Raw genomic sequence first — 18,343 nt, 5'->3', positions numbered from 1 at the left:
GGCTGCCAGAAAGCTCAGAGCCAAGCTGCTTTGGGTGCCAGTGGTCTCCCCCAGGGGCTCAGGGAAGTGACCTCTGCCTTCTCTGAATGTTTCTGACCTGCCCCTCAAAGCTCGGGCTCCACCACTCTCTTTAATCTGTGTTTGCCTTGGAAGCCACTTCAGATCTTTAGAGAAGTATGAATATTAATGGTGTTTTTCTTACTGCAGCTGGGATGAAAACAGAGAGGTGTTTCCTTGACTTCATTTATAAATGAGGTGGTGAGCAAGTAGGAGGGGTCTTCACAGGATGTGGCCAGTCTGACATTTGACCGGGCACAGTGTAAAGATCTGGGGTCGATTCCCGGCTCTACCACTGACAAGCTCTAGAAAATCAAGCAAACTACTGTCTCTCCCCAGGCCTCAACTTTCTGGAAAGAGAGGGTCTGCACCTATCCCTGGGCCTCCGAGAAATGGAGCCTTGACATTATCTCCTCCCATGAGGGACTCGCTCTCAAATGGGCTCATGATCTTTTTCTTCTCACTTCCAGAGGCTACTGATAAGATCTGAAGAATAAGGGACAAGACTTCTTTCGTCTAGATTGTGTGCCGATACTGTTCGAAACACAACCGCCCGAAGAGATAGGTCCCATTATTGTCCCCATTTTGCAGAAGAGGGAACTGAGGCTCAGAGAGATTAAGAGCTTGCCCCAGCTCACAAAGCAAGTTTCTAACTCGTGGGGTCTGACTCCTGATTACCTGCTCTAACCCACTGCGTATCCTGCCTCCCACAGTACAAGCAGAAGTTCAAGAAATGGTGTGAAGGTTTTATAAATGATAAGGTACAATCCAAGTTCAAAGGACATGCCCATATTTTCATTTCTTCTGGTCCTTGGCTCCCCCATCCTAGAAGTGTAGAGGTTGGCTTAAGGTCCCTTAGGTCTCCTCCTTCTCTGACAAGCTCTCAGTCTGTGTGTTTCTTGTGAAATATGCAAAAAGCAGGTACACGAACGTGTTCTTCCTTGTACTTCTTAAATGATCATGTTTGTTACCAGGGTAAACTGATACTCATGTTAGAGAAGTTGGCATCCTGCTTATATTTTTGGCTGCATGATTTGGTCATGAGACAAAAATCACAAACTAGCTTGGCACCAGCCAGAACATTCTAGATGTGTGTGAGTCCCATTCCCCAGTGACTATCACTGGGGGATGGCTTGGCTATCAGAAGCCAGAAGGCTTGGCTCTCCCAGCTCATAAAAGCTACCAGAGTATAAGAGCTCATGCCATGTGGGCCTCATGCCAGGCCCATTGAGGATCTGGGCTCCTGCAGGCTCGCCTGTAGACCGTCCCCCCAGATAGGGTGTGCAGAGGAAGACCGTTCTCCAGGAGCACATGTCTTTAGCCATCCAATGGGAATGCTTGGGCGGTGTGCTAATTTCTAAAATGTTGCCCTTTTTAGGGAAAGGATGAGGTTAAATTCCCTTCAGTTTCCTCTTCAGCATCTTCTAGAGCCTCAAGGACTGCCAGGCTTCCTGGCCCCCAGCCCTTTGTGCCACGTAAGCCGAGCCCTTTTCAGCCCCTCCCACAGGTAGCTCCCTGCACACCCAGCCAGGCTCTTGATGCCTCCTGAGTCACTTGCACACAGGACTTGGCATGTTCCGGACGGGGTTCCCAGTCCTGAAGCCCTGAGGCAAACCAGCAGCCTACACTTGGGCAGCTGGGACACAGGAGGTAGAAGTTTGGGTGATAAGTGGTAGCAGAGGGCCTCTGATGGGAGATGGGGCAGGAAAAGAGGCAGAGTCCAAGCTTGGGACCCAATTTTTGAACTTACTTCTTGCACCCCAACCACCTGCCCATCTGTGTCTCTTCTCAGTGCCAGGGCCCAGTCTGCTGGGATTCGCCGTCTGCCCCCACCTGTCCCCATGCCTTCAAGAAACGGGGCCTTGCCATTCTCTCCTCCCATGAGGGAGTCTCTAAAGAGTGCCCCCAAGAGATAGGACTACAGAGGGCACTCAGCTTGCCTCTAGTGGCCCAAGTTCGGTGCAGGAGCCAGATGCCCGTGGGCCCCTTTGGCTTGGGGTGCTTACAAAGACTTTGCTAGGCCCGGAATTTCACAAGAGAAAGCCTGCAGTAGGAGCCGGAGCCACAGTGCACACTTCCCCTTGGTGTGCGGGAGGCACAGGCCACGGGGGACCAGCAGCTCACTGGTGCCACTCTTCTGACAATGGGTGGCTCGCTGTGCCAACGTACTCCTCGGCTGACCACAGTGCCACAAAGGCGGGCTCCACTTAGCTCCTCTTCCCTGGGAGTTTGCAGGGCTGTGGATTCCCAGGGCTTCTCCCCGAATGGCCTGGTAGAAGGAGCCATTCAGGCCTCTTGCCGATTTCCCACTGCCCATACTGCCCCAGCACAGCTCTGACCATGTTGCTCCCTGCTCAAAGTCTTCCATGGCCCGCCATGGCCTGGAGGCTCAGTGCCAAGCCTGATGCGCCGCCCTCCGAAGGCCTCTGTGATCTGTGTGCAGCCTGTGGGCCCTGCCTCTTCTCTCATGACCTAATCTCCTCCCTCTGGCCTACCTGAGACTCACCTTGTAACGGCCTCTACTTCTCTCTGCCCTGCCCTCACCTGGATTGCTCTGCCCTTCCCAGGTCTGAGACAGCCTACGCTTCTTTCACTGTCATGTGCAACTCTACTTCCTAGTAAGGCCGAGGAGAGCAGGGTGTGGAGGGGGCCCTTTGTCTGTTCCCCGTGTCAGCCCGACAACATAGGCACACCCACCGCGAACACACAGCCAAGCTGGGGTTCATGCTTAGATCTGGCTGACTCCTGAGTCCCTCTTCCTCCCAGTCTGTTCCCCTTCCACTCCTTAAGGTCCACCTCCAGCGCTTCCTCTGGAACCACCTTCCCCCTTCATGCCTGCCCTCCCGCCCACACTGCTGGGTCAGAGTCCCTGGACGCCTACATGCCTGGTCTCTCTCCCTCCCGCGTTCCCCCAGCAGCCAGCCCAGGCTTTGCCCCAGGCCCGAGCTGGCTACCCTGGCCAGAGCGAGGGGTCTACCTGGGCTGACCTAGGGTCTGGGAAGCCATGGGGTGGAAACAGGCAGGCCCTGCCTTGCTCAGGCTCCTGTCCGTTCCTGAGGGAGAGTGAAGGTATCTGCTTTGACGCCCGCGGTCGGGGCTGCAATTAGTCCTGCCAGAGAAGGCGATTTCAGAGATCCAGGGGACTTCTCTGTGACCCTCTGGTCGGGTAACTCCATTCAGCTTGGCCCAAGACAATGGGAGTTCGCCACCTCCTTCTGAGGACCCAGAGCTGGGCTACGAGGAGGCCTAAGACCTCTCCCCCTCTTCTCCCACTCCCCTCAACTCTGTACACACTTTCCCTTTCCTAGGTCGTGAGCAAGGCTCCCCCAGCCACCCTGGGAGAAGTCCCCAGACTGTAGCTAAGGGTCATGGCAGACTGATTCTGAGAGTGCGGCTGCCCACCCCGGCCCTGGGGCTGGACTCCGAGCAACTACCACGGCCCGCCGTCAGTTGTGCTCCGCGCTCGGTGGCTTCCCAGGGCCCAGAAAGATGCCTGATCAGGCCGGGCCACACAGCTTTGGCTCCATCTATGAAAAGGGAGCTCTGTTTTGGGTTTGACCAAATCCCTGGTGAGAGAAAGCCACCTAGCAGCCTTTGCAGAAAGGAAGCACCCATTGCGGTGGCCAGGGCAGACTGGGGTAGCGCAAGGTTGGGAAGATTTCGAGGGGTTTGCTCTGGGTTTTCATTGACTTGAGACCCACACTCTCCTGCTACAGCAGCCACTGGCTGCATGTGGCTATTTTGCCTTAAATCAAAACTAAATACAATTAAACATTCAGTTCCTCCCTTGCAAAAGCCCTATTTCAAGTGCTCCTTAGCCACGCCAGGCTACTACCCATCATATTAGACCGCACAGATTGAGAACATTTCTATTGCCACAGAAAGTTCGACTGGACAGCACTGTCCTAGACTGTTCAGGCTAGGAGGAACGAATATGGCTGGGCTCCTTCTCTAAATATCTCTCTGCCTCCTCTCCCCCTTCCCACCCTGCCCGCTCTGTCCCACAGAGGATGGGCCTCCACCTCCCACATCTGCACAGCTTTCTCTCTTCTCTCAGGTGCTGTGTGTGTGAAGGACAGCATCGCAGCTTCCCCCACCGGGGGTCTGCTTGTCTCGCTTCTCTTCTTTGATCTTGGAGTGTACTTCCAGCTTTCACTGCAACCAGGCACGAAAAAGCTTTACCTGACGAGCATTCAACAAAATTAGGTGCGCTGTGTGGAGCCTCTTTTAGGAGCTGATTTACGACAGTGATTATACAGAAGTTGGGTGACGTTAACTTCCCAGAGCTCCGAGAACCAGAAATACACATAGAGGCTGTCAGAGGGACCCTTCCTGTTCACCTCAAGGGAAAAAGGACCATCCTGTTTTTTTGTTGTTGATGATGATGGATTTTTTGGTGGGGTATTTTGTTTTGTGTGTTTGTTTGTTTTTGTTTTTGTTTTTGCCAAAAGTGTTTCTTAAATGCTGTCATTTGTCAAGATGAGCTCAAATTACTCACTGGCACATGGGAATTCGAGAGGAAATAAAGAGCAGGCTTGCTCACTTGCACCTGACTGGTAAGATCTGGTCTTTTCGATCAACAGCTGGCAGTGGCAATCACTGGTGTCCACAGGGAGTGGGGTCCAGGACTGAAGTGATCTTTCTGCAGAAAACTGCTGATTCTCGGTCAAGTGGGCCTCTCTGGTTCCAAGGGTGAGGAGCAGCCACCTGCCGCACGGACGCAGACCTGTCCAGGAGCTTCCGTCTGGGGCGCCCCCCCTTCCTTCACACGGAGATGCATGGGAGGCAGGAGAAGGCCCGGGAGGGACCCACTGGGTGAGCGGGCAAAACAGACTCCTCAGAACTCACTTTCTCAATAGTCTTGGGGGCTGCAAACCAGAAGGAAGATCCTTTTTGCAGTTTCAGCTTAAATTAAACCATATTAGATCTGGCTTCGAATGAGCAATAGCCTTTTCCCTCCTGCCCTAACCTCTCATGCACACACTCCCCTCCCCCAACTCAGACTCACTCGCAAAAATGAGATCTATCTTACGAGGGGCAAACAGTACACATAAGTCTGTGTTATTTCTTACAATTGCATGTAACTCTACTGCAGATAAAATCCTTAATTTAAAAAAGAGAGATGAAAGGAAGCAGTTTCCTGGCTGGGGGCACCTCAGGCCAAGCCCTTCCTTCTTTGGGCCTCAGTTGCCTTCTTTGTCAAATGGGGCTGTTGGACTAGTTGATCTCTGAGGGTCCTTCCAGGCCTGCCATGCGGGAGTACTGGCCACTGAGGACCAAGCTGGGCCCTGGGCAGCAGCTCTTTAGGGGGCGGTCACGAGGTGGTCTGACGAGGGGCTGCATCTCCTCTAGACCAGGACGAGGAGGAGGACAGAAGAGGCAGAATGGCTGCCTGGGGTCACCCAGCCCATGGGTGAGGGGCTGAGTCTGGAAGTCGGGTCTGTGACTCCGAGTCGGGGCTCCCCATCCCCCACGTGACGTCGTCCCCTGCTTCATCGCTGGTGACACAAGGCAGCCGGAAAGGTGGGAGGTGAGCAGGGTGGACACACAGGAAGCGGGATGCTGTCACCTAGCGCCAGAGCCGTCCCTTGGCCATACTGGGAGCCGGGACTTCATGTCAGGAAGAGGCTCCGTCATCCCACTGTGCGTGCATGCTGCCAACGGCCCCGGGGCAGCGAGCTCACTTCCTGTCTTTGCTACAAACTCTGTTCTGTTCAGTCTGGTGCGTCCCTTTCATCTTGGGGGATGGCTGCCGGGGATTGATTTATCTGGGAAAATATGTTCAACCCGGCCAGGTCTATTGGAAGTGACAGCGCAGGTGCATTTGAAGCCCTTTGTTGAGGGAGGAAAACAGAGCAGCCTCACGTCCCCTAGCATGACCAAGTTTCTTTTAAAGCGGGGGACCCCACCGTGTGACTATCTGTCCTTCGGCGGAGCTGGAACAGGCATTTGGCACATCTCCGAGATGGTCTTCCCCTGCTTCACCTTTGTGTCCGAGGCCTTATGGGAAGGTCCCTGAGCACCTGTCTGCTCACAGGACCCCCGAGGACAGCGGCTCCCTTTCTGCTCTGAGAGTAGATGGCTGGGGAGCCCCACTGGTGTCAGCATGGCCCTGGCATGGCTCCTAGGAAGCAGAGGCCACCCTGCTGCTCTCAGAGGCCCCAGGACAGGAGCAGATGGCAGGTAATGGGGTGTTCGCTCTTTGCCAGTACAGCCTGAGCCTCTGGGACCTGGGAAGCTGGGGAGATATAGGCTCGCCATTCACCACAGGCTCCTCCCTCTGCATAGTCAAAATAGCTAAAAACAATGGGACTTTTGCCCCAAATTCAGCAGACTCCATAGAGACTGGCATGATATCACCCATGCCTAGGGGGCGTCCACACATGCAGGCTATTTTTGTAATCTGCAGTAAGAAGCCCCTGCATGAGTCATGCCGTCCGCAGAAATCGGCCTCGTCTCACTCCTGGACCCTCACCTCTTAATGCTGCCAAGGCAAAGTGGGCTCGAGGAGAGCTCCTGAATTGGACTTCGGCGGTGGCCGGGGCTCAGCACTTCCTTAGTCACTGGCTCAGCAGCTGGCGGGGGGGAGGGGGAGTGCCAAGGCTTGGGCTCTGTCCTCGAGGAGGCCCCCCCACCCCCCGTCTGTGGTCTGCCATGCGGAGTGCCGGGGTGGAGGGTCCCACGTTGGGGCGGGCTCACTCAGCTGTGGAAAGTGACTTAGGAGAGTGGCTGGATGGAGCGACATTTTGCCCGATGAAGAGGCCCTGTGTGTCCCTGTTTGGGAAAGGTGGGGTGGGGGGACAGCATGGTTCGTGTGTCCGGAGCTAAGGCTTGGTGGGGGGACAGGGCCTTCCTCCTGGAACTCCCCTCAGTCTGCAGCACTGAGAGCACGTGTGGGGAGGAGTGCCTCACACCTGTGCTTTCTGTGCCATCAAGTCTCAAGCAGCCTGAGAGGCTGCCGCAGGCAGACCATATCCGGTAAGGCTGCCCCAGAAGAAGGCACCCATGACCACCCGTCTCTCTTCACGTGGGCTGTGTCTGACACTAATCGATTTCAGTACGACGCAAACCTGGCAGGGATCGTGAGCGGTATTGTGTCCTTTCCTTCTCACGCAGTCAGTGTTTCTGATGGGATCCCCCATGAAGAAAGGGTGTCTTTGGGGCTTTCTCTGGAATGTTTCCGAAGGTATTGTGTTTTCGAACGGCTCTGGCAGGCACTAGTGGCAACGTGTACTCAATGTTCACTGAGGAGCCACAGTGTGCCAACAACTCACCTCCGGTTCTGACAATACCCTTAAGGGTAGTGATTAATTTAAAAAAAAAAAAAATTAAATTAACTCAGAGAAATAAATATATGCCAATTGGACATCATTGTGGAGAAGGTGCCGTGATGTTAACAACATAACTTTGGTGCAGGTGACCAATGCCAGTGCAAGACTATTAACTAAGCTGCGACCCTCAGGCTTGTGCTTTTATTTTGCCATTTTCAAATGAGGAAACTGAGGCTCAGAGAAGTGAAGTAGCTTTATCGAAGGCACTGGGATCAAACTAGGGGTTGGTGGCGACTGTGTCATTAGAGATCAAACTCGGGGTTGCCTGCCAACTGTGTCCATAGAGCACCTTGCTTCAAACAGTGACCACTGGTGGTTGTGTCCAAAACGAGTCACACTGGGCTAAAGTCAAGGTGCAGGTGAGATCGTACTCCTGTTGGAGGCTTTGGCGGGCATTGCTTCCTTAACCTTTCCAGCTTCTGGAAGCCACTGCACCCACTGGTTTGCGGCCCCTTCCTCCATCTGCAAAGCCTGCGGGGCATCACAGCGAGTTCAGCTCCCATTATCACATTTCCATCTCTGACAGCTCTGCCTCTCCCTCCATTTCTTAGGGACCCCTGTGATTACACCCAGGCCACCCAGGTAATCCAGGATCATCTCCATCTTTTAAGATATTTAACTTCGTCACATCTGCAAATTTACATTTACTGTATGGGTAACCTATTATATTTCTGGGGATTAGGATGGGGACCTCTTGCGGGGGGAATTCCCCAGCCGACCCGAGCTGTACATGAACTCAAGGCCAAGAAGGAGCACGTCAGAGAAACAGGGCATCTCATATCAGGGTCATGCTGGCTACTGACGCCCAGCCGGAACCCTTGGAGCGCAGGCTGGCAAGAGAAGAAGCAATGTGTCTTGTGGCTGCCAATGACAGAAGTTCGTTGTGAAGAGAGTACTGAAGTCAAAATGTGTTAACTGAAAAGAAGGTGAGAAACAAGCAAGAAAGTGGGTTCCCACCACGAAGTCAATAGCCCCCGGCGGGAAGAGCGATAGGAGCCCCAGCTGGAGCGACAGGACAGAGAAGAGTGGAACACCACGGGCACCCACTTCCATAGTTCAGCAAATCCCTGCAGACCCGTCTGACATCTGCAGGGCCACGGCATCCAGAACATTCCGCTGTGGCTGGGAACCCCAAGGCTGCCCGGGCTTGTGGAGACCTTTGGAGCCTGCTCTGGTTCTTCTTACATGCCCCAAGGTAGGCCCAGACCACCCTGCCGCAGGGTCCAGGCTAGAGCCTGCCACCCCTGTCCCTACACTGAATCAGAGAGCCCCGGGAGGCCCCAGATGGCCCTGGGGCAAGATGACTTGTAGAGATCCATGGAAACCCAGCCTCAGAATGGGAACTGTACAGCCCCAAACTGGAAACTGGCCACAGGGATGACTCTGGCCCTGGGAGCCGAGTGATCCCAGCCCCTCCAGGGAAAGTGTCCCTGACACACAGCGGTCCAGTCTTTGCTTGAACCCTCCCCCCGTGATGAGAATCCTCGTCTCTGCGTGTGTGCTGAGAGACAGGCCTTTCTGACGCCGGTGTCCCGTCAACCAGCAAGGGGACCTAAACCCCCCCGGGGAAACCTACTCCAAAGCCAATTTTTGTGCCTACCCTCTGCCCCATCCGCACCCCACCAAACGTGCACATTTCCTGAGCTGAAGAGTGAGGCAAACGGGGAGGGGGGCCATCCAGAGGAGGCCTCAGGGGCTTGGGACAGGCGGTGGCTGGGCAGCTGAGCGGGGACTTCTTCAGTCAGACTCAGAGGTCAGCTACAGGCACTGTCCTGCCTCCCATCTCAGGGAGCGACGAGTTCCTTTCTCTTGCTTCATCCCCCGACCCCTGCCCCTACCATAACTGCTTACTTTTCCAGATGTACATATGTGATTAGAATCCGCTGACTGTAGTCGAACTGGCAATTAAGGAAGGAGAAGTTGCCAGCGCTAGTTCAAGAGCCATCTTTTCCGACACTTTGAGGCAAGTGGATCACCAGACCCCACGACATGACTCCAAATTTATTCTTTCTTCTATTTATTCTATTCTTTCTTCTTTCCTATCCCTGCCAGGCTGATGGGCCTGAGCGGTACAAACTGACTTCTGCCTGCTGGGCACTGTCTGCCTGATTTGCCAAACAAACTGATTGTTTCCTGGGACCTTTGGGGGCAGCACTCCCACTCTTTGCCAAGCGCCTGCTTTCTCAGGTGTGAGTCTCTGAAGTGAGCACAGGATCTGGCTAGCTGACCAATCCCCGCCTCCCCAGCTTCATGGCAGCAGTTACCGGGAAGGGCAGACCACACAGAGCAACTTGGCCCTGGAAATGAGTCCCACATGCTTGGAGCACTCATCTCAGGTGTGTGTGCAGTTAGAGCGAAGCAGAAGACTCCTACCTAACTAGGGACGCCTGGGTGGCTCAGTCGGTGAAGCGTCTGTCTTCGGTACAGGTCACGATCCCAGTGTCCTGGGATCGAGTCCAGTGTCTGGCTCCCTGCTCTCTCCCTCTGCCTCTGTTGCTTCCCCTGCTTCTGCTCTCTCTCTCTCTCTCTCTCTCAATCTGATAGATAAATAAAATCTTTTTTTTTTTTTTAGAAAAAAGCAGAAGAAAAGAAAGAGAAAACTCTCAGTAGAGGCTGTGGCTTGACTAACCAGAAAGGCACCAAGGGCCGAGTGTGGTGAAGCCTTCATGTTTCTGTTGGTGAAGGAGCAGTCAGTTCAGGCTGTCAGTCTCTGGACATAGTCAGAACATGTGTGTCAAACCAATCTGATTCAGCCTGAGTAGGCCTATGGGTAGAATAGCAGCAGTGGGAAGGTGAGGTTTGATGGTTTCTACACCTCCCATGGTCTATCACTACAGCCATGTTTCCAAAGGCCATGCCCTCACCTGGGAGAACCTGACAGGTCAGCTAAGTAACAGTCCAGTGGCCAGACTGGAAGCCCTGAGGCGCGGTTCTCAGAGTCAGTGTTGACAAAGGAGCCAGGCCTTCTGTCACCCTGCAACCTCTTTTCATGACCATGTAGCTAACACTATATAGAATGATCTCCTCCATTTAGAAGGAGAGTGAGAGGCTCAAACTGTACAGAGTATGAAGTTCTGTTGAGAGTGGGTTTTGTGAATTAGATCCTGGCTTGGAGATAGCCCTCTTCGGCTCTCAAGGAAAGGAGCCCTGTTCAGCATGGGAAATGCATGGCTATCGCAGTGTACACGGACACTTGGCAAATGATTTCTGTTAAAGCCTCAGTTTCCCCAGCCATAACATAAGGGAGGACAAGTGATGTCTAAGGCCCTAAACCAAGCCAATCTGGGAGTCCATATTTAGGGTTAGTCACCTGTTCCTATGCCCCACCCCCATGGAAGTGGCCAAACGAGGCCACATAAAACTCCATGTCCAGGAATACTTTGTCAGGCCCCAAGCCTTCTTGAAGGGAGAGCCCCAGCCTATCTATGGTCCTGGTGGGTAAGAGCGAAACAGAAGCCTGAGCCAGAAACCTGCCTTTTGACCACTGCTCACTTCAGCCCAGGGTTGAAAACAGGGTCTTCAAAACAGAGGTCCCTGTACCCTGGCCCACCTCCCCTTCTCCAGTAAGGAGGGCCTGATCACCCTCTGAAATCCTGTTGCCTGTCCTGTGCAGAAATCATCAAAGGTGAGGGCAGTTTGGGGAAGAGCATTTTCACTAAACGTGGCAGAAGTGATGCTATATGCCGGCTGCTTGCCGACTGAACGTACAGGAAAACAGAAGATTCAGCTGGACGTTTATTGCTGATGACTCACTTTCCCAAATGCAGAATTTCTTTATTCCCTTTCTAAGTAAAAGCTTCACTCCTAACCCTAACCAGCCAAGCTCTGGGAGAAAGAAGTCCCTCGGTAGCCACGACCTAGGTCCCAGCATGCAGTGTGCAGTCAGCAGGCACGAAGTAGCTCTTTAAACTCCCCAGGATCGAGGGTGATAAAGGGCCACAAGTAGAAACCTCCCTGCGGGGTGGGATGGGGAGCGTGCTTGCCCATTAGCCAAGCTGACATCCGCCAGGGAACACCTGGGGCTTTTCCATTTCCAGAAATGGAGTTGTATGTGACGTCATTTGGACCCTTTTCCTGGAGGGCATTTGGCCCTTTCTGAACTCCAGCTGACAAGTCTATCACCTCTTGGAATAATCTCCAAGATGCTGCCATGGCATGTTCCAACCATTCTTGTCTCCTGTGAGCTGGGACCAATAATACCTCCGCTCTTACCACATGCCACACGCCTTCCCCCCGCCTGGCTTCATTTCATCCCCAGAGCACAGTGAAGGATAGAAGATAATCATCCCTGCTCTACAGAAGAGAGACCAAGGCAGCCATTCAGCGGCAGTGCCAGGCTCTGAGCCCTAGTTTGGGGGAACCCCCCACCCCGTGGAAGTCTTCTCTCACCACCTCTTGGCTAGCCAGGGAGGCTGTCCCAGAAGCCTGATCTTCTCAAGCTTGCCAAGGTCTTGGTCTTCACAGAGAGCATCCCTCTGGGCTCTGCACACTGGGCAGCCTCTGAATAGTGAGACCTTCAGCTCTAGGGAGCCTCTGGTGCTGGAGGCAGGGTCTGGGAGCCCAGCCAGCCTCTGGCAGCAGGCGCTTGGGCTCGGGAAGTTGGGCAGGGCAGGAGCTTGGTGGTGAAGGGCTGGGAAGAGCCGAGTCAGGGTCACACAGTGTCAGGGAGAGGACCACCCTGAGACGTGGCAATGGAGGGGGAGAAGATGAAGCCCAGATGAGATACTTTAAGGAAGGAGAATTGGCAGAAATTATTGGTGGGTTGCCTGTGAGGCAATTGGGTATCCAGGACTCAAGCTCAGGGTAGAGGGTAGAGCTAGGTTGGGGGTGTCGGTTTAGTGGTCATTGGCTTCTAGACTTGTTTTGTCTAATGTGGTGGCCACTAGCCACATGTGGCCATTTAAATGTAAACTAATTTTAATTTTAAAAAGCTGAGGACAGAGTTTCTGTTTGGGATGATGAAAAAGTTTTGGACACAGATGGGTTGATGGATGCACAACACTGTGAATGCAATTAGAATGTCCTTGAATTGTGTGCCACAAATGGCTCAAATGGCGCATTTTATATCAGCTACATTTTACCACAACTTGGAAATAGAAAAGAAACAAGATTAATTACAATGAAAAATGCAGGTCCTCACTCACACTCACCATATCCCTAGAAGCTCAACAGCTGCATGTGACTCATGGCTACTGTATTGGACAGTGAAGACATGGAGCATTTCCACCACCGCAGAAATTTCTATTGGACAGCACCACTGTAGGGAGTAACTGGAGCCCTGGGAGTTGCTGGGATAGCCGGGGCTTATGGAGGGCGAGGAGAAGAAGGGAAGAGCACTGGGGTACCTGGGAGGAGCTCCACATCTGAGAAGGACATGGCTGTGGGCATCAGGAAACAAATGTGCAAAGTGCTGGGGAGCCCAGGAGCAGAAGCCAAGTACATTTCAGAAAATACACACGGCTGGCTGTTGCCTCAAAGTACTCCATGCTTTCCCACCCCTCGGTCTCTCTCCATGCGGTGCCTTCTGCCGGGAACACTCCTATTGCCACGCCCACTCCAGTCCAAATGCTGCTCAGGGACTCTGAACCCACACAGCTGCTCCCATGTGGCTCTGAATCCAGAATCTCCCAACCAAAGAAAACCAGAATCAGGCCCTGGTGGTGTTCCAGATTAGGAAGACTTTTTACAGTTTAAGACCTGCAGAAGGGTTTGCCCGAAGCTATCAGCTCTGTACCCTAGCGTGTATGTGGTACTCTGTGCACATCTGGGCATGCCAGGCTTCGGGAACCCAGCAGAGAAGAATTGCATTGTGGCCTTGGGGACAAGCATGAAACTCCAAGAGCAGGGACAAGGATAAAATGGAGTGTTGGGGGACGGGGAGAGTCCCTCAGGCAATGGTAGAGAAGAATGGAGCACAGCCAACCCAATGACTGGGGGGACTGGGTCCAACTCTGCTCAAGGCTGTGCATATGGGCAGTGACCTTCCAGCGGCCTGTGGCTGGGGATAGAAGGGCCTGGGACTGGAGGACGGCCCAGTCGTGTTGCGTTGAGGTGCGTCCTGCACTTGCACTTGGAGCTCCAGTGAGACGCTGCCGCGGCCCCACGTGGAGGCTTGTTTGGCTACACGGATCCAGGCTGTGTTTCTTAGCAGCACCCTGCCCATGCACCTGCGCTCTCTTAAGATGCAGCCTGTGCCCCCTGGAAGAGGCCTCAGTGAACCCACATCCAGCTTTTTGCTGTTCGGGGCTCAGTTCCAGCCTCCTGCTAGAACCCTGGTTCTGGTAGAATCAGCCAGCAAGCCCTAGCAGCACCTCCTTCTGCTCTGCCAACTCAGACTGTACTTCCCTGAAGAGCTCCGGCTGGAGTGGATGCTGGGCCGGGTCGTTTCCGCTTGCGGTGGCTAGTTCTGAGCTGATCCCGCGGCTGGCCGTGAAGGCAGGCCACGCTGGCATGTAGAGCCCAGGTTCGTCAACGAGCAGTTGGAGCGCACTCACGAAGTATAGCTCCACGACGATCTGGCTCAGCGCCACACTCTGGGTAGACACAGGCTGCATACCCACCAGCAGCCCTGGCTCATCCACATATTGGCTGTAATTCGCCGCAGAGGGGTTTTGTGTGCCGACCCGGGTGGTGGTGCCCCAGGGAGCCGAGCACATCGTGGATAGAGGCGGTGTCTCCACAGGGCAGAGGCTTGGCTGGTGCTGGTACAGGTTGCAGTTTCTTGAGAAGCCTCGTCTTTTTGTGGAGGCTCTGTGGTTCTGCGTAGACACTTTCTGGTTCTCTGCAGACTAAACCCCCGTAGACCCAACCTTATTCAGGACGGATGCCACGTCATCCAGGGCAGATGCGGTCTCACCTTGCGGGTCTGCAGCCTCCCCTGAGCCTCTGCACTGGGCCTCCTTGCACGCACACACTTGTGTCTCTTTATGACGCTTCACTCAGGGCTGACCCAGCCAACCGCCACTGTGCAAACTGTGCCACAGAGAACCCTGGGAGGTCCTGAAGAACCACATTCACAGGTGACGCAGCCTCTGTCCCCGGGTCCCGGCCTCGTTCCCAGGTGGCCCAGCCATCAGTTCTCTGCAGGGCTGTGGTCCATGCCAGGAAGATCCACAGCTCCTAGTGTGGCACTGCCCACATGTCCAGGGTGGGCGCCGTTCTGTTCCTTCCACCTGCCTCTCCTGGCAGCTCTTGGCCCTGTGTAGGTGCCTTCTGGACGGGGCTCCATGTAGATGCCACGTGCGTCTCTTTGCAGAGTCTTGTCCTTCGGGGACAAAGCCCTCTTTTCCTTGGGGAGTCTCCTCCTCTGCGGACATCATCTGCATCTGCATCTCCCTAGAGGGTCCGGCTCTGCGTGGATGCAGCCCTACATTCGGCACCAAGGCTCAGTCTGTGTAAACATGGTCTTGTGGGGTGGGGCTGCCCGAGCATCCGAGGTGCTTCCAATCTATAGCCTGCCCGCCTGTGATAGAAGTACCGCCGCACCTTGCCAGGCGGCTTTTTGCTGTGACACCTTCTGAGGCAACTGTAGGCTCAGCTCAACACTGGGGCCCAAATCCCAAGACCTCCAGCCCCTGGGCCCCTGGGCCGCTGCAACGAGGCCAGAGATCCTGGGATCTGCAGATCCTCAAAGGCTTGCCAGGAATGAGACCCAGTGCCAGGGTGTGCAGCTAAGAGGAGCAGGAGAGCTAAGAGAGGCTAGAAGCAGGCAAGGAGGAGCCAGAGTGGGTGAGCAGGGGCCGGGGAGGGGAGAGGAGAGTTGAGGGGAGGAGCCAGCCGGTCAGGAAGGAGGTGAGTGGGCGCCTTGGCAGGAGAGTATTGATATGATGAGAAAGGAGGTGGGAGAATCGTCTTTCCTGAGTGGCTTGATCCTTGGTCGAAATGAAGCCTGTTGAGAGCTCTGTGTGCACCCAGCCTGCCGACTTCCAGAACAGATCTAAGACAGCCCTGGGGAGTTGTTCCCGAGGAGTAGTCCCCATCTAAATGGAAGTCCTGTCCAGATCAGCTGGAGGCCACCGACTCCAAAGACAGGCCCCCCACAGTAGATAAGAGGCAGTGGCCGCATAGGCACACACGGAGTTCTCAGGGGTTCCAGCTGGAAGGGTAGCCTGCCCTAACCATCAAGACAGAGCCCAGAATCCAGGTCACACTCAACCGTCTGTGCCCTGAGTCCCTTTGGTTGTTCCCTCAAGCTCTCTGAGCCTCAGTTTCCTCATCTGTCAGTGACAGGTGCCAGGGCTGCTAAGAACCCTTCCTGCTCTCACTTGCTAGGACCACTGAGGCTCTTGCATTCACCTCTGGCTCTGTAGACAGGTGGCTGAGCCCCGGGGAGGGGGAGGCTCAGACTTGCAGGGTCCCCAATGACTTGGGTGTACTAGAGGTACTAGGTGGTGAGGTCCGAGCATCCGTGTCACACTGATCATCTCCTTCTTATCCTTGGGATCCAAAACTATTCCCCGCTGGCTCCCAGGTCCCCAGCCAGCTAGCTTGAGGAGGAGGCTGGGCCGGGGACATTGGACCTAGGTCAAAGCTGAGGAACTAAAAGCCCAAAGCGGGAAAAGAGCAAGGGGGTACAGGCCGGTGGACACCTTGTGTGTTGAGGCAGAATTCCTGGGTGGCCACCTCCCTGGTCCAGACTCCTTGAGAAGCAGAGCCAGCACCCCAGGCCTTTTGGGAAGTAGGTCCTAAGGCAGAGCCCTCCCAACACCCAGACACAAGCACCACTCTGGTCACACTCCCTGGACCCTGGCAGGCACTTGCAATAGTGACAGAGCATCTAACACCTCCCTGAAGTTGAGCCGAAGGCATTTCTTGTCCCCTCTTTGTTCTATCAACTAGTGTTTAGTATCTCTGTTTTTGTCTGAAAACATTCTCAGAAGTACTAGGCAGAGGTTTTCTTAGCAGATTGCCAAAGAACCAAGGCAAACATCACATACCTCGCTTAGAAAAATGTCTTGACTGCCTTCACTGACTCTTAGGAGAAGCTGCTCACTGTACTCGCACAATCCTCAAGCCCTTCCCAGTCCTACACCTGGTCACTGGCTTTTAAGTGAGCTTACATGAATGGAGACCTGGCTTCCAGTCTGAGCTTTGCCATACATTGGATGTGTCACATGATACAGGTTCTTGCCACTTTCTGGGCCCCAGGTTCCAGAGAGATAGATGGTAGAAAGGCAGTCTACCCTAGATAAGGGTGACCAGCCTGTACTTTGAGGACAAAGCCTTTTTGGGTGGCCTGAGAAGTCATCATAAAACATGTCAATTTCCAAAAGAAATCCCAATATGCTGCAACTGCTAAGTTGGTGAGCAAACACAGAAGTCCATCAGACAGGTTATATTAATTAGCATCAACCTAGCATTTTTGATGTCTCATAAATAATTAAATTATATTGTCATGAATTATTGATCATAGCTAACCCTCTGTGTCAGACACTGTTCTCTCTGTGTCTTACATGTATTGACTCATTTCATCCTTCTATTACCAACCAAAGTGGATGCTATTATCATCCCCTTTTACAGATGAAACAACTGATTCCAAGACAAGTGGTTTGTGAGTGATGGGGCTGAGATTCAGACAGGCCATGCACTTAATCACTGCTCTCTTCTGCCTCCTGTTCAAACACTGGCCAATTTCTCTTTCCCCCATGACTTTGAGGCATGAAAGATAAAATCATCTAACCTCTTTGAGTCTTAATTTCTCTACCCATAAAATGGGAAACCCAAATGACCTACCTAATAGACTGTTGCAGGAATTAAATGAGACCAGGTGAGGAGGCCAAGTTATATAGTATATGTTCCACACGTTCTTACTGTTATAAATGGAGTATATGACAGTATTTAAATCCTGTCCTGGCATGTTGGACAGGTGTTGGGAGGGCTCCATATATGTGATATATGGAGGCACATGAGTGGTTTAGATACTTTAAAACTTTCCATTTGGGGGACATTATAGTAATGACTCTATAGGAGTTTCATATACAAATTCAACCAAACAAGCATTGTCAAGTACTTTGACGTATCACATACATCTTCTGTGGCAATCCATAGATAACCTTAAAAATGTTATTACTCATATTCTGCAGAAGAGAAAACTGAGGCTTGGAGAAGCTGTGTGAATTTCCCAAGGTCACCTAGCTACAAGGTGGCAGATCTGGGGTGCTAACCCCCAAGTCCAGTACCCACTCTCTTCTATGCAGGTGGGCTACCCCTGTCCTTAACAACCTCTCAGGTTTTCTGATAGACTCAGGTATTTTCATTAGGTGATGGTCAAGCTGAGCAAAAGCAGGGGGAAGATGGCTGAAAACCCCATCCTGTTCCCCTCATTTCTTCTCCAGCCAAGGGCCAAAGCTGCTTTCACCTCAGCATACAATTCACACAGTCCAACCAGTGTGAGTGGAAGTGGAGCTGGACCCATGTATTGCCAATGCATTTGCATCTCCCACAGTGCTCAGACAATGTCACGACTTTTCTGAACCCAATCCAATGAGGGCTGCCTCAGGCTCCTTGTTTTAATAAAAGGTCTTTTTTAGAGATTTTTTTAAAAATAGTAAAACCTTATTTCAGCTCCACAAGGTCATTCCATACAGTAGTATTGAGATGGTGTGGCCCCTCTTCCCTCCCACTCATTGTCCAAAGATGCTATGTAATACAAAAAAAAAAAAAAAAAAGATACAAAACTCTAAACAAAAATGGAATTAACTCAGAATAACCTAGATTCATTTCTTTCTTTTTTTAAATAATGGCCTTAGTGAGTTATCATTCACATTCCATAAAATTCACCTTTAAAAGTATACAGTTCATAAGTCAAGCAGAGAAAGACAACTATCATATGATCTCGCTGATATGAGGAAGTGGTGATGCAACATGGGGGCTTAAGTGGGTAGGAGAAGAATCAATGAAACAAGATGGGATTGGGAGGGAGACAAACCATAAGTGACTCTTAATCTCACAAAACA

The 18,343-nt window shown here is 52.9% G+C and overlaps 1 long non-coding RNA gene across 1 annotated transcript in view; it reads left to right on the top strand.

Moving 5' to 3' along the window:
* LOC132006811 (uncharacterized) overlaps positions 1 to 4,603 on the top strand; it is a 104,914-nt gene extending 100,311 nt beyond the window's left edge. Inside the window, exon 3 of the long non-coding RNA XR_009401234.1 lies at positions 4,115 to 4,603. This is a non-coding gene — a long non-coding RNA (uncharacterized LOC132006811). The remainder of the gene's footprint in view (positions 1 to 4,114) is intronic.
* The last annotated feature ends 13,740 nt before the right edge of the window (positions 4,604 to 18,343 follow it).

The sequence above is a fragment of the Mustela nigripes genome, chromosome X (assembly GCF_022355385.1).
Source record: "Mustela nigripes isolate SB6536 chromosome X, MUSNIG.SB6536, whole genome shotgun sequence".
Taxonomy (NCBI): Eukaryota; Metazoa; Chordata; class Mammalia; order Carnivora; family Mustelidae; genus Mustela; species Mustela nigripes.
The sequence above is the reverse complement of the archived record's forward strand: the minus strand, read 5'-3'. Positions and strand labels throughout refer to the sequence as shown.